Source organism: Chrysemys picta, chromosome 13 (genome assembly GCF_011386835.1).
Source record: "Chrysemys picta bellii isolate R12L10 chromosome 13, ASM1138683v2, whole genome shotgun sequence".
In the NCBI taxonomy this organism is placed as follows: Eukaryota; Metazoa; Chordata; order Testudines; family Emydidae; genus Chrysemys; species Chrysemys picta.
The window spans coordinates 2802470-2816674 of NC_088803.1; positions in this window are offsets into that span (position 1 = coordinate 2802470).

Here is a 14205-nt window from a genome sequence, read left to right on the forward strand (position 1 = left end):
CCTTGGTGTTTTTTAACCTTTTTAGAGGAAGCTACATGGAAAAAGCAGCAGAAAGGGCAAGAAAAATGTTTGACAAAGTTTTTCTTTTAAAAAAAAATCTTAATTACGATTGATTCATTTAAATCCCTTGTTTTTCGTTTATTGTGAAGGGAAAGGGAGAGATTATGCATATGTTATTGTGTTGGTTTAATAATAATATTTTAAATTGTTCTTTTACCTTTGCACATTTCTTTATATGCTGTCGAGTGCACATGCCTAATTACTCTATACAGGGTTTTATCCTCATTAGTTAAATTAAAGAAGGAAAACATCCATAACTATTTTTATTATTTTCAGAACGGGGGGTCACTTTGCTACATGGTCCCACATACGGCATGTTGCTGTTCTTTGGGACCCCTAATTAATCCTCCTCGACCCACTGGCAGATCTTGGCTTTGAGGCACAGAATTTGTTTCTGAAAGCAGGAAAATTTAGGAGACAAGCATCAAAATTCTTCTGTAAGGCCCTGATCCTACAGAAACTGAGCACGTGTTTCAGTTTACACATTGTAACAGACCCACTGAAATGTTAATAGGGCTATCCAGCGGGACAGATCCTCAGCTGGTGTAAATCTTCATATTGGCTTCAAAGGTGCCAGGACCCTTTACACCAACTGAGAATCTGCCTCAGGGTGGAGGAAGTTGAGCATGTTTGTAAGTCTTTGCAGGACCAAGGATTCCATATTTTAATTATAAAGGCTCGAAGAGACAACAAAAATCATGCCTCTTTGAGCTAATTTTCTTGATCTGCAGCTAAAATATAAATCACCTTTTGCATGGAAAAGGTTTTTGATTTAGCACAAGATTACAGCAGAAACTGGAGATGAATAATTAATCTAACCCAGACTCAGACTAAAATAAATACACCCTAGCAGTTTTTTCAATTTTCTCTAGAGAGGTTCTTGCACAGCTGTATAGCATTGTGGACTCCGATGCTGTCTTTAAAGGGACCAAAGTCTCTCTAATACCAAGTAAGTGACTTAACCTTAATGCTCAGGAAAGGGTGTTTGAAAACTTTACATTTAAGAAAAAGTAATTTAGTAAAGATTTTTGAAGGCACATTGAAGGTGAGATTAAAAATAACCCTGTGACTATGCAGGGATTCTTCTTGTCTGTGCTAGTAGTGGTGGTTTTTAGCAACGCACACTTCGGATCCAGAGACAATAGGTCCTTCTGGAAATGTGTGTGTATAAATTATATTTTGACATATAATATTGACAATCTGTGTTTTAATGGTTATAAAGCTTTAATTTATTGAATCTCAAAATATACTGTCATTGAATAATTATTGTCTGACCCCCAGTCATTTCATACAATTGTGAAAAATATAAATAAATAGAAATAGAAAAAAAGCCATTGATGTTATCGGTCTAAATTATTTTAAATTATTAAATTATTTTAAAATATTAAAAATTATTAATTTTTTTTAATTAAAAATTGTATTCTGACAAGTCTCTCTCTCTCTCTCTCTCTCTGTGTGTGTATATATATATATATATAATTAATGGTTATATTTGGCTTTGTGCAAATATGAATTTTCATGGGCAAACTACAGCATTGTTTCATATTTTATAGATTCGAATGAGGAGAAAAACACAAAGACACTATCCGCTGCCCTGCTGGGTTTGGAAATTGTGCTTGCAAAGAGCGTCGTCTTTAATGTGCTCATGATTGCAAGATTAGTCTCTGAGGTACATGATACTTTGCGGTGCAGACCGGGCTCTGGCATTTTTATCACAATGTCTGCTAATAGCGCCTAGTGCAGGTTTTTTAACATACTAGTAAAAATGTAGATGGAGCCTAAGTCCTGCCTACACTAGCAGGAAGAGAAGAGGTAGGAGCAGAAGAATTGTTTTGTGGTTAGGGGCTTGGGCTCCATTCCCGGCTTTACCATGTTCTGTGCAGGGGCACCACCAGCTTTTTTGCCACTCTAGGTGGCGGAAGGTCCCGCCCCCTAAATGCCGCCCCCGACAGAGGCGGCGGAAGATCCGGCCACCGCGGTCGCCGCCCCCGAAATGTTAGCGCCCCCGGCAACTGCCTAGGTCGCCTAATGGGTGCGCCGGCCCTGGTTCTGTGTCGGCTTGAGCAACTCCCACAGGTTCTCTAGAATGTTCTGCCTTTAGTCTCTCTCTGTCTTGGGTGTCCATCTGTAGAGTGGGAATAACAGCATTCCCCTACCTCACGGAGGGCTTGGGAGGAGAAATACATAAAAGTTCTCAGCCATTACTATTGGAGGCTGTATAAGTACCGTAGGGTGACAGCATGCACACAGTTGTACCATTAGTCAGGAAATGGTGGTTTGCAGTGTTGTAGTAGCCGGGTTGGTTTCAGTATATTAGAGAGACCAGGTGGATGAGGTAAAATCTTTTGTTGGACCAACTTCTGCTGGTGAAAGAGACAAGCTTTCAAGCTACCCAGAGCTCTTCTTCAGGTCTCTTTCTCCAACAGAAGTTGGTCCAATAGAAGATATTACCTCACCCACCTTGTCTCTATGAAATAATAGGACATTTCGCAGAATGGTTGTGTAATCAGAGATCTCCTGTCTCTCGTGTGGAAGTTTATATTTATTAGTATTGCACTAATGTCTAGTATAGGGCCAGCTGAGGTGAGGGATCCATTAGTCTGGGCACTGCTCAGACACAGGATGAGAGACAGTCCCTGCCTATTGCTGACAACTGAAATAAAGAAAACAGAGAAAAGGATCAATATACCCACTTTTCCCAGGGTCCTGGTGGATTCTCCATCACTGAAAATTTTTAAACCAAGATTGCAAGCTTTTCTAGAAGATCTACTCTAGGAATTATTGTGGGGCCGTTTTCTGGCCTGTGTGACACGGGTCAGACTAGAGGATCACAATGCTCCCTTCTGGCCTTGGAATCTGTGAATCTCTTCTTCTGTAATTGATTCACATGTGAAACTCTCACAGGTGTCACTATAACTTCAGCACCTCTATGATTAATATGCAATTGGGATTTGCCATGTGGGAAAGACCAGATAGTTTTGCTGTAATAAAATAAATGAACATAATAATTAATAACAATGTCATTGTTGTTGTTCTAGGTTCGCAAGAAGGAGCGAGGAAGGACCTGAGAAATAAAGCAAAATTTCTGTCATCTTTGTTTCTATTAATTATATCCACTGCTTTTGATACTGACAATTAGTCTGCATTTATTGTTGCTGTGAATAGATTTTTAACAAGCTAATTTTGCTTAAAGAATTGTAAAGTTACAATAGTGACTTCAGCATTAAGACGGGAGGAGAGTTTCTATTTTAAAGTTTATTTTGTATTACCTCAAAACTTTCCCTGCCCCTTGAAAAAAAATCCTATCTTTAGTGCAAACCTCCCATGTTTCTTAGGCTAGAATAGGATGTTTGTGCAAGAATTTTTGAAAGAGTAGACTTTGAAAGATGATGGGCTTTTAAAAATGTCATCTAACTTTTTTGAATTCATGTATTTGCCTTGCCTATGTTTATATGATAGCAATGTTTTGTGTGTTGGTGCATGTTGCTTACACAATAAAAAAATGTTGCACAACAAGAGTTGTTTCTTTTAACAATATTGAATGATTTGAACCTATCAATGGCAGGGAGGCTTCTCTCTCCAGAGGTGCTAGCTCCCATCCAGCTCCATGTTGTGGGAGAGACTGGTTCGGGGGGGCAGGGAATGGAATATGGGCCTTTCCTCTCTAGGGGCGCCAGCTGTCATCTCGCCCCAAGGCAGGGAGATTGGCTGGCTCCGGGGGTGGGGAATGAAATACAAGACCTTTCCCAGCTCAGGGTGTTGGTTCTGATTTCATCTCAGGTCAGAGAGATTGGCTGGGGTGAGTGAATAGGCTACAGGGCCTCTCTCTTTTAGGACATACCAGTCTGGCTGCACACTGCAGGGACTAGATGTGGGGCAAAGGTGGGAGTGAGGGAATGGGATTTGGAGACTATTTCAAAAAAATGAATATAAAGTAATGTGTTAGTTTTTCCTTCTGCTCCATGAATAAAATGATGCTTCTGCTCTCTAAACCAGAGTCCATGAAACTCAGAGTGTTATGCAAATTGTGTCACTAACGGAAGGAAATTAATAAAATAAAAAGGTTCATGGATATTAGAAAAAAACATCTGGGTGCAGCAAAGTCAGGACTGAAGGTGGGCAAATAATTGAGTTTTTGGTTCAGTGCTTGTACCAAAAATAATAAAAAGTTTAATTTTGCATTGAGTGGAAATAACAGCTTTTCTCACCAAAATGAAAACATTTAATTTTGGGTTGAATACAACGATTTGTTTGACCTGATAGAAAACATTTCAGTTCAGTTTCACTTTTTACCTTTTAAAAATAGTTACATCTACCTAGCACCATTCTGAAACAAAAAGTCAAAATGTTTTGTTTCAAAAATGCCAACAAATGTTTCCCCCCCGTTATTTTGGCTGAAACTATTTGCTGAATTTGACCCATATTCATGAACAAATTTGATTGACTCAAAACTGTGTATTTTGGAGAATAAACTAGCTACAAAACCGAAAGCCCAACCCTCACCCCGCTCTAGGCAGGTGTGAAGTGCCTTAGCACAAAGGAGCTGGAGAAGCTTGCCAAGAGCCAAAGAGTTTCAGAAGCACGTTGGGGATTTAGGAGTGCAAATCCCATCGACTCGGAATAGAAACTGTGCTTCTAAATCCAAGCAGCATTTTTTTTTTAAATCCCACCCTCTTCCTGGTTCTAGTCAGGGCTTTTCTGCCCAGACAAATGAGGCCCTCTGCTCCCGAAAGAGTTTTCAGTCCAGGAAGACTGAGTAAGAAATCCAGAATGAGAATGCCATTATTTATCATGTCTATTATGGTCCTACCGAGAGATCGGTGCCTGATGGTGCTGGGCACTGAACATACCCAGTGAGTAACTGAGATCCGGGTCCCATTGTGTTGGGAGCTGCACAGACAGTCAGAGACAGCCCCCGCCCTGAAGAGCTTATAGTCTAAGTAGACAAGGGAGGTGGAATTGGCTAACAACACAAACCAAAGTGGGCAGAGTTTTGGTGCACACCTGTTATTAGATCTGTGCTTAGTACATTCCACCAAAGAGCTAAGCAGCATGAAAACCAGTCTCTGAAACTCAGCTCACTCTGGGCTGGAGTTCATTTCCTGCTTAGCACGGACTAGTCCCCTGATCCTGCAGCTCTCGGAGACACAACCACAGCCCTGCGGGTCTGTGCACTTACCAGCCAACCCCCTGGGACCTCTCTCCTGAATCAGAAAGATGAAACACTGACTCAGCTTCGCATCCATTCTATTTGCTTTCAAAGGTAATTTAATTGCTAAAGACGTTGGAGGTTCTTTTATTTATGAATCTTAATGTCTGTTTTTTCCATCCAGGAGTCCAGTCAAACTATGAATTTGTGGCATCCGGTGGAGAAATTAAAATGCTCGGGGACTCTCTCTGGATCTCCTGCAAAACCTCTGGATTCCACTTTGGTGGCACCTGGTTGTCCTGGGTCAGACACGCACCTGGGAAGGGACTGCAGTGGGTTGCCACAATTAGCAAAGACGGGGATGCAATATATTACTCTGAGTCTGTGAAAGGGCGATTCACCATCTCCAGAGACAATGACTGGAACGTGTTGTATTTGCATATGGCTGAGCTGAGACGCGAAGACGCTGCTGAGTATTACTGCACGTGGGACACGGTGTGCAGGAGGCAGTGGGAGCTCAGACAAGAACCGTGACTTGTGGTTGGGGGAGCAGGTTTCTGCTGAGGAAGCCAAAGGCCTGAATGCTAGAAAACCCTGATAGAAACAGGCGGAGTCTATCCACTCTGTGTTAACAATAGTACAGGGTGTGACAATGCGGTTCTGGCGGAACCCAACGGAGAGCGCCAACTCAGGACAAATTGCTAAAACAGGGCAATTACAGCCCAAGGCTGGGGGTTTTCCACCTCTAAGGCAAACCAAACCAGCCAGACTAAGACTTCGGTCTCATCCCACTGGCTAACCGCAAGTCTCACAAGCAATCTCCTTAGACACTCCAGTTTCCCAGTATTACCACCAGTGCCACACGTTATGGGGACAAATGGTTATGAAAACCAATACCCCAGTAAAAGAAAAAGGTCCTCCTGATCCCAAAGGACCAAGCCCCAGACCCCGGTCAATATACAAGTCAGATTTTACCCACAAATCACGCTGCTGCCAATCCTTTAGAATCTAAAATCTAAAGGTTTATTCATAAAAGGAAAAAGATAGAGATGAGAGTTAGAATTGGTTAAATGGAATCAATTACATACAGTAATGGCAAAGTTCTTGGTTCAGGCTTGCAGCAGCGATGGAATAAACTGCAGGTTCAAATCAAGTCTCTGGAATACATCCCCAGCTGGGATGGGTCATTCAGTCCTTTGTTCAGAACTTCAGTTTGTAGCAAAGTTCCTCCAGAGGTGAGAAGCAGGATTGAAGACCAGATGGAGATGAGGCATCAGCCTTATATAGTCTTTTCCAGGTGTAAGAACACCTCTTTGTTCTTACTGTGGAAAATTACAGTAAAATGGAGTCTGGAGTCACATGGGCCAGTCCCTGCATACTTTGCTGAGTTACAAGGCGTATCTACCTTCTCTCAATGGGTCCATTGTATAGCTGATGGTCCTTAATGGGCCATCAAGCAGGCTAGGCAGAGCTAATCTCAGCTTGTCTGGGATGTCACCCAGAAGCATAGCATAAGTTTGCCATACAGACAGTATAGAGCCAATATTCATAACTTCAACTACAAAACTGATACACACATATAGACAGCATAATCATAACCAGTAAACCATAACCTTGTCCTAGACACCCCATTTGACCCCCTTTATACAAGATTTGGGTGCCACTACAGGACCTTGGTTGCAACAATGATCTATATGGTCCCAGTTTATGTCAATAACGTCACACAGGGTTACCTGCTTCCATCCACTTTCTTTCTCTGGAACTGAATACCAAGAAACTTTTCCTTTCCCCCTGGCACCAGCTCTTTCCTGTCCCCTTGAGGCGCCCCAGTTCCCCCACACCCCTACCCCACAACCCCAAGGAACATCAAAATCCAAGCATCTCACCAGGGTTTGTTAGGACTCCCACCAAAGGCGCTTATCTGTGCTTTATGATGGGGCAAAAGGAGATCTTGCAAGGTGTGTGGGTGGGTGGGGGTGTTTCCATTTTCCAACATGGCCTGGGTGTGTGATCAAAGAGAATATAAATTGTTTTATGTTTTTCTTGAACAGGGCACAAGGATTGGGTGTTTCTGACATGCTGGCTGTGCCCTGTGCATTCATGCATCCGTCTATCTATCTAGGTTGTATGCAGTGTTAGTGGAGCCCTGTCTGTCCCCAGATATTAGGGAGACAAGGTGGGTGAGGCAACATCTTTTATTGGACCAACTTCTGTTGGTGAGCAAGACAAGTTTTTGAGCTAACAGACCTGAGGACGAGCTCGGTGTAGCTTGAAAGTTTGTCTTTCTCACCAACAGAAATTGGTCTATTCAAAGATATGACCTCACCTACCTTGTTTATCTATCTATCTGGTGGTATTAGAATATAAATAATATATACTAGTACTTGTGTTTTGTGCTGTTAATAAAAACCATATAGGACCAGACTGCAATATCCTTAATCAGGTTGAATAGTTCCATTGTAGGAATGTGGCTACTTTGGGGATAAAGTATTACCAACTGTAAAAAGATCACCGTGTTACCCATAGGAAGAGACAGTCCTTGTCCCAAGCAGCTTACATCTTGAACAGACCAAAAAGAAAAGAAAAGAAAAAGGGAATGGGACCAGGATTCAGTGTAGTCAGCCCATGGGAAAATGAGCCCAGCTGTTGTTAATTCCATGAATATTATTATTTTTTCCCCCTCAGTCAAGCCACACAAGTCATGGAATATAAAATGCAGGGCTGGAGTTCATCTAACTTTTATAAAACAAAACATGTGCAAAATACAGAACTGAATTTCTTGTTTAAAGCCCACGATTTGCCTGACTCTACAGCTCTTGGAGAGAAAATCAAGACCAGGAGTAGTCACTAGGTGGCTGCAAGCGAAATGCAGACTGCCAGATACTTTTGAATGGACTTGAAATCTTTTTATTTACTTATTAATTATTATTATTTTCTCTGGAGTCTGGACCTGGACCAAGAAATCTGGACCCTGACCAAAAATAATTGATTACCCTGATCTAGACAACCTGCATCCCCTGTGTGTGCAATGAACAGCAAATTCCCAAGCGAACTCTCCTCAGAATCAGAGATGATATTATGGGTCAGTATTGCAGACATGGGAGATGCCCAAGTATTATTATAGAAGCCTCCATGTCTCTTTTTTTCTATCCAGGTCCTGGGGCTGGGCGACACCGTGGCCCAGGAAACTGGACAAAGGGAGAGGTGGAGGGAAGGAGGGGAAGAGAGCCTGCTGGAGAGGTTTTTGGTTTCAGTTTTGTGCTGGGTGGTGGAATGCAGGGAACCCTAAGGCTGGGGTCTAAGCTCCCTGTCTCCCAGAAGGACTTAACTGAGGGGTCCTGGTTGTACCTACAAGCTCTGTTTTAGACTGCGTTCCTATTGTCCAATAAACCGTCCGTTTTACTGGCTGGCTGAGAGTCACGGTGAATCCCAGGAAGAGGGATGCAGGACCCTGACTCCCCCACACTCTGTGACACCAGTCAAAATTAGAATTTGTGGCATGTGGTGGAGAAGTTAAAATGCTCAGGGACTCTCTCCAGATCTCCTGCAAAACCTCCTGTCAAGGCTGTATCCCCACTTTGAACTTTAGGGTACAAATGTAGGGGCCTGCATGAAAACTTCTAAGCTTAACTACCAGCTTAGCTCTGGTCCCGCTGCCACCATTCCCTCCCTGGGAAGCCTTGAGAAACCTTTCACCAATTCCCTGGTGAATAAAGATCCAAACCCTTTGGATCTTAAAACAAGGGAAAAAAATCAATCAGGTTCTTAAAAAGAAGGCTTTTAATTAAAGAAAAAGGTAAAAATCATCTCTGTAAAATCAGTATGATTACCCTGTAAGGTTAATTTCCAAACTAAAGAGCTCAGAGGACTCCCCTCTAGTCTTAGGTTCAAAGTACAGCAAACAAAGATAAACACCCTAGTAAAAGGTACATTTACAAGTTGAGAAAACAAAGGAAAACTAATAGGCCTTGCCTGGCTATTTACTTACAAGTTTGAAATAGGAGAGACTTGTTTAGAAAGATGTGGAGAACCTGGATTGATGTCTGGTCCCTCTCAGTCCCGAGAGCGAACGCACAACCAAAACAAAGAACACAAACAAAAACCTTCCCGCCTCCCCCCCCCAAGATTTGAAATTATCTTGTCCCCTTATTGGTCCTTTAGGTCAGATGCCAGCCAGGTTACCTGAGCTTCTTAACCCTTTACAGGGAAAAGGATTTTGGAGTCTCTGGCCAGGAGGGATTTTATAGTACTGTACACAGGACAGCTGTTGCCCTTCCCTTTATAGTTATGACACCTCCGCATTCAGTTTTGGTGATTATAGGATGACCTGGTACGGAAACACTCCTGGATAGGCACTGGAATGGGTATCAACCATTAGCTATTGGGCCAGAGATACAAAACATTACGCTGCTTCAGTGAAAGGCCGATTCACCATCTCCAGGGACAATCCCAACAACTTGTTGTACTTGCATATGACTAACCTTAGACCCGAGGATGCTGCTGAGTATTACTGTGGTTGGACACAGTGTGCAGAAGGCACTTGGAGCTCTAGTTCCTTGGCCACATGTATCATGTCCTTTTTCTGGTGGCTCAGCCACAAAAGGAGGACAAGAGCTCACTACTGCTACCATCTGAGAGAGTTGCTGGGTTGAGATCAGCTGGTAGAAGGAGGCAATAGCCTGAGAATCTGGGACTTCAAGCCCCTAGAGTGACCTCTTACCTTTATAGACTCCACCCCCCATCATACACAGCTGTTTTAAAGTTCAGCGTGATAGTAAAGAGACCCCTTTTCGACCCTTCACCACACAAGAGAAAGCCGGCAGGATTTGTCATTAACTATTTATTTCTCCTCTCCTGGCTCCCAAACTGCTTCTCCTCCCTACTGCCACCAGCCACCTTCGAGTTCTCCCTCTTCTCTCCCCGGCTCTGCTCACTTGAGTGCAGCAGCTCAGCAGATGGTCCAGCTTTACTCCTTCACTTCCCTTCTTCTTCCCTTCTTTGGGGGGCTGCATTGGCCATTGAGCAGGCTGATGGGAATCCCTGAGTGCTCGGCCTAGGCCAGGGGTCTCCAACACGCGGCCTGCGGGGCTATTTCTCTGGGTAAGCGGCTCCAGGGCAGAACTCAATGCCATCCTGCACCCTAACCCCCTGCCATGAGCCCCCTGCCTGCACCCCAACCCTCAGCCACACCTCGCACTCCCTCCTGCACCCCAACACTCTGCCACACCTCGCACTCCCTCCTGCACCCCACACCCCAAGCCCCTGCCCTGAGCCTCCCGCCTGCACCCCACACCCCAACCCCCTGCCATGAGCCTCCCACCTGCACCTCAACCCCCTGCTGCACCCCAACTTCCTATCCTGATCCCCCTTCTGCATCCCCCACCTCTTCTGCACCCCAACATCCTTCCCTGAGCCCCCTGTCTGAACCCCAACTCTCTGCCACACTTCGCACTCCCTCCTACACCCCACCCCCGATCCCCTGCCGAGCCTCCTGCCTGCACCCCAACCCTCTGCCACACCTCGCACTCCCTCCTGCACCCCACAGCCCAACCCCCTGCCATGAGCCTCCTGCCTGCACTCCCTCCTGCACCCCACACCCAAACCCCCTGCCCTGAGCCTCCTGCCTGCACCCCAACCCTCTGCCACACCTCACACTCCCTCCTGCACCCCACACCCCAACTCCCTGCCCTGAGCCCCCTGCAGCTCAACTCCTGCCCTGAGCCCCCCCCGCACACACACACACACACCCCTTCTGCCCCCTCTGGGCCAATGAACTAGTCCTCAGGCGGCTGTCATGGTCATTTGAGTTTGAGACCCTGGTCTAGGCTCACAGGCCCAGCAGCTAAAGCCAAGCCCCACTGAGAGCAGGGGGAGATTACCCTGGAGTGTCAGGAGTGGAGGCTTGGCCCATGCGGACCGGCACTGCCGCTGCTGCCACCTTCATGGTGAATCCTCCAACGCCTCGCCAAAGGGCTCTTCCCCATTCTGCAAACTGGCCTCACGGGCTGACTGTCTAGGAGAACAGAAACCCTTTGTTAGAGCCGGAGAGGCTCTTGCCACGGCTCCCTGAGGGTCACAGTCAAACACCTGCGAGTCTCTAGGAGGCTCTCAAGCAGTTCCCTGCTCAGGCACTTGGCACCCACTAGCCATGGTCTCTGACAGCGGCATTGCCAAGGGGAGCTCAGCAGAGGGTCCCGTCTATGGCTTCTATGGTAAGATGTGACTCCACTGTATTCATTTTTGATAGTTTAGCGACGCTCCAGGGGGAGGGGAGGTGGGAGGGGCTGGCTTCTCCTTTTGCCTCTCAGTTAGGGCTCAGTCTATAGTCAGCTTGGCTAGGCCCCAGGCTGTGCAGCCCAGGGGAAAGCACCCCGTTACAGGCCTGCTCTGCCCACTCCCACTGTTCGTGGCCTGGGGTCCTTGCTCCCCATTTCACACCTGCTTTCCACAGGGACTGAGGACACACAGGCCCCACTGACTGGAACTGAAGTTTGCTCGTTCTGGTGACTCTGACATTCAGAGGCTGACAGGTGTGGTGAGGGGGCTGGAGAAACCCCACTGCTGCAGGAAGTGGAGCTAGAGACCGGAGATGCCAGGTGATCAAGACTACCCGATGCTCTCTTCATGCCCCAGGGGCTGGAGTCTCCTGCCAGAAATGCTCTCAGGAGCCCAGGTTCGAGGACGTCTCTGGAGAGCCCCTTCCTAGGAAGGAAACCTGGGTGGTAGGATGATGGAGAAGTCTCTGTCCCAGAACTGGGAGCCAGGGACAGGGGAAGCTCCCAGACAGGCTATGCATCCGGGATGCCATTTCTCCCCCAAGAGACCCACACGCCCCAAGGAGTAAATGGCTCTTACCTCCATGAGGGACTGGGGTCTTTCACCTAAACCTCTTTGAGAGCCAGCATTGCTTGCTTGGATGGGACGAGGTGACCTGTCCCCACTGCTCCCTGACGTGGCTCAGCTACAGGATGCGCCCGTCTGGGAGGCTGTGCCAGATCCCAGGGCCTGGCAGACAGCTGGGAAGGAGGCTCCTATTCTTGTCATACCTAGAGACCCCATAGAAGGGCCAAGGGGAGAATAAAGGGCAGGAGATGAAGCTAGCCCTGAGCCTCTGTCCCACCCCCACCTCCTCAAAAGTGGAGCTTTCCGAGCTCCAGTGGGGCTGTGGCCCTGACACAAGGGCCTTTCTGCACCACATGGGCGCAGCGGGAATGGGAGGGGGGTAGACCAAGGAAAGGGGGGAGGGGAGTGGGTGCAAGGGAAAGAGGTCCTGCCCCATATGAAGGAATTTGGGGGGCAGAGGGAAGAACCCTGCTCCACAGAGAGGGGAGAGAGTTTCTGTGAGTGCCGGGGGGCTCTATTTCCCCTTCCACTAGCTCTCCCTCTCGCTCTCCCACTCCCAGGGAGGCCACTCCGGCTGGCCCAGTCTGGTCCGGACCAGAATCTGCAGGGTAGCAGTGGGCCCACAATAGGGCTGGGCGGTTTTGAGGGGGTTGGGACTCACCACCATGGCGCCTCCCGCTGGTCGCTCGGGGAATTAGATCAGTCCATGGGGAACGCCCTCTGCTGGCAGCGTCCCATCTGTCTCTTGTCCTCCGTTGGCATCTGGACCCACATTGCTCACTGCTTGAGAGTGTCCTTCAGGCCACTGCCCCTCTAGCAGTGCCCACTAATCCATCCTCACCCCATTCCAGGAGGCGGGGGTTAGTAACAGTCCTTGCACCTGCCTCGGTGGCCAACCGCAACCCCCAAAGTCTAGCCCCTTAGCTCAAGGGCCGGTTACAATTTGTCTCGGCCATCGGATGGCCAGGTGCAATACTACCCAGCCCGAGGTGCTGTCTCCTGCTCTGGAGACAGATCTTCCTCCATGAAGTTCTGGGACAGACTACCTACTGCTGTCCTGGGCAGCCATTATATAGGGCCTAGCCTAGCCCTGATTGGCTGGCTCTAATCTCGGCCCTGATTGGCTCTCAGTAGGCCCTTCCCTGATTGGCTGCTGGCTTGCACAGCCATTCTGGCCTACTCTAGCCCCCTCTCACATGGGGGTGGGGCAGCTGCCCCACCACAAACCCTCCCCCTTAAAAATGCTCACGGGGGAGGGGAGGAAAGGGTTCCTATCGCCCCAGCTTCCTTCGCAGCGGGACCTTCAGGGCATCTCTTTCCTCTTGCAGGCCCTCCAAAGTCTGGAGCCACCTGCTTCCCACCTCTAGGGTCTGGGTTCCCACTGTAGAACGCCTGATCCTACGTGGGTTCCTACTTCTCTTTGGGTTCCCACATGGGCCCTCCTGGCTCCTATGTGGGTTCCCTCATTTTGGTGGGGCCTCTCAGCCCCTTTCTCTCTAGGGGCCTCCGTCTTCCCCACCTCTTCCCTGGGGCTGGTCTCTGACCGAGCCCTTGTCTCAGACACTCCCCCTTTCTGCCTCAGGGGTCAGTGCCTCTTTAAATGTCCCCCTTAGTGGCAATGGAAGCACTTTCTGGGTCTTTCCCCTGCGATGTCCCTTCTCCTGCTTGTTTGGTCCCGGGCCCTAGCCCTTTCTTCTGGGCTGGCCCGGGCCTTGGGAGTCCTGTAGGGGCACTCTCTCTTCAGGTGCCCTGGCTCCCCACAGACCCAACAAGCTGGGGACCCCCATTACTCTCACAGGGGGTGCCTTTTCTGGGTGGGGCCTCTCTGCCCCCTCCCAGTAGGGACTCTCCCTCTTTTAGGGTCCCCATCGCCTGTAGGCAAAGCAGTTCAGCGTTCCCGGTCCCGGCCTCTCGCACTTAGTGCCGGATCTCTTGTTTGGTCTGGGTGCCGACTTCCACAGCAGCAGGAACAACTCCCTCTGCTGCTCGGTGAGCCGAGCCGCCCAGGCCCTCCAATAGAAGTCTCTTTTCTCCACCATTTTGTATCTCAATGTGGCACAATCTGCCTAGTCCGCTTGATGGTGTCCTTCTTCAGGCCACTGCCCTCTGGCAGTGTTCCCTAATCTATCCTCATCTCATTCCGGCGGGGAGGG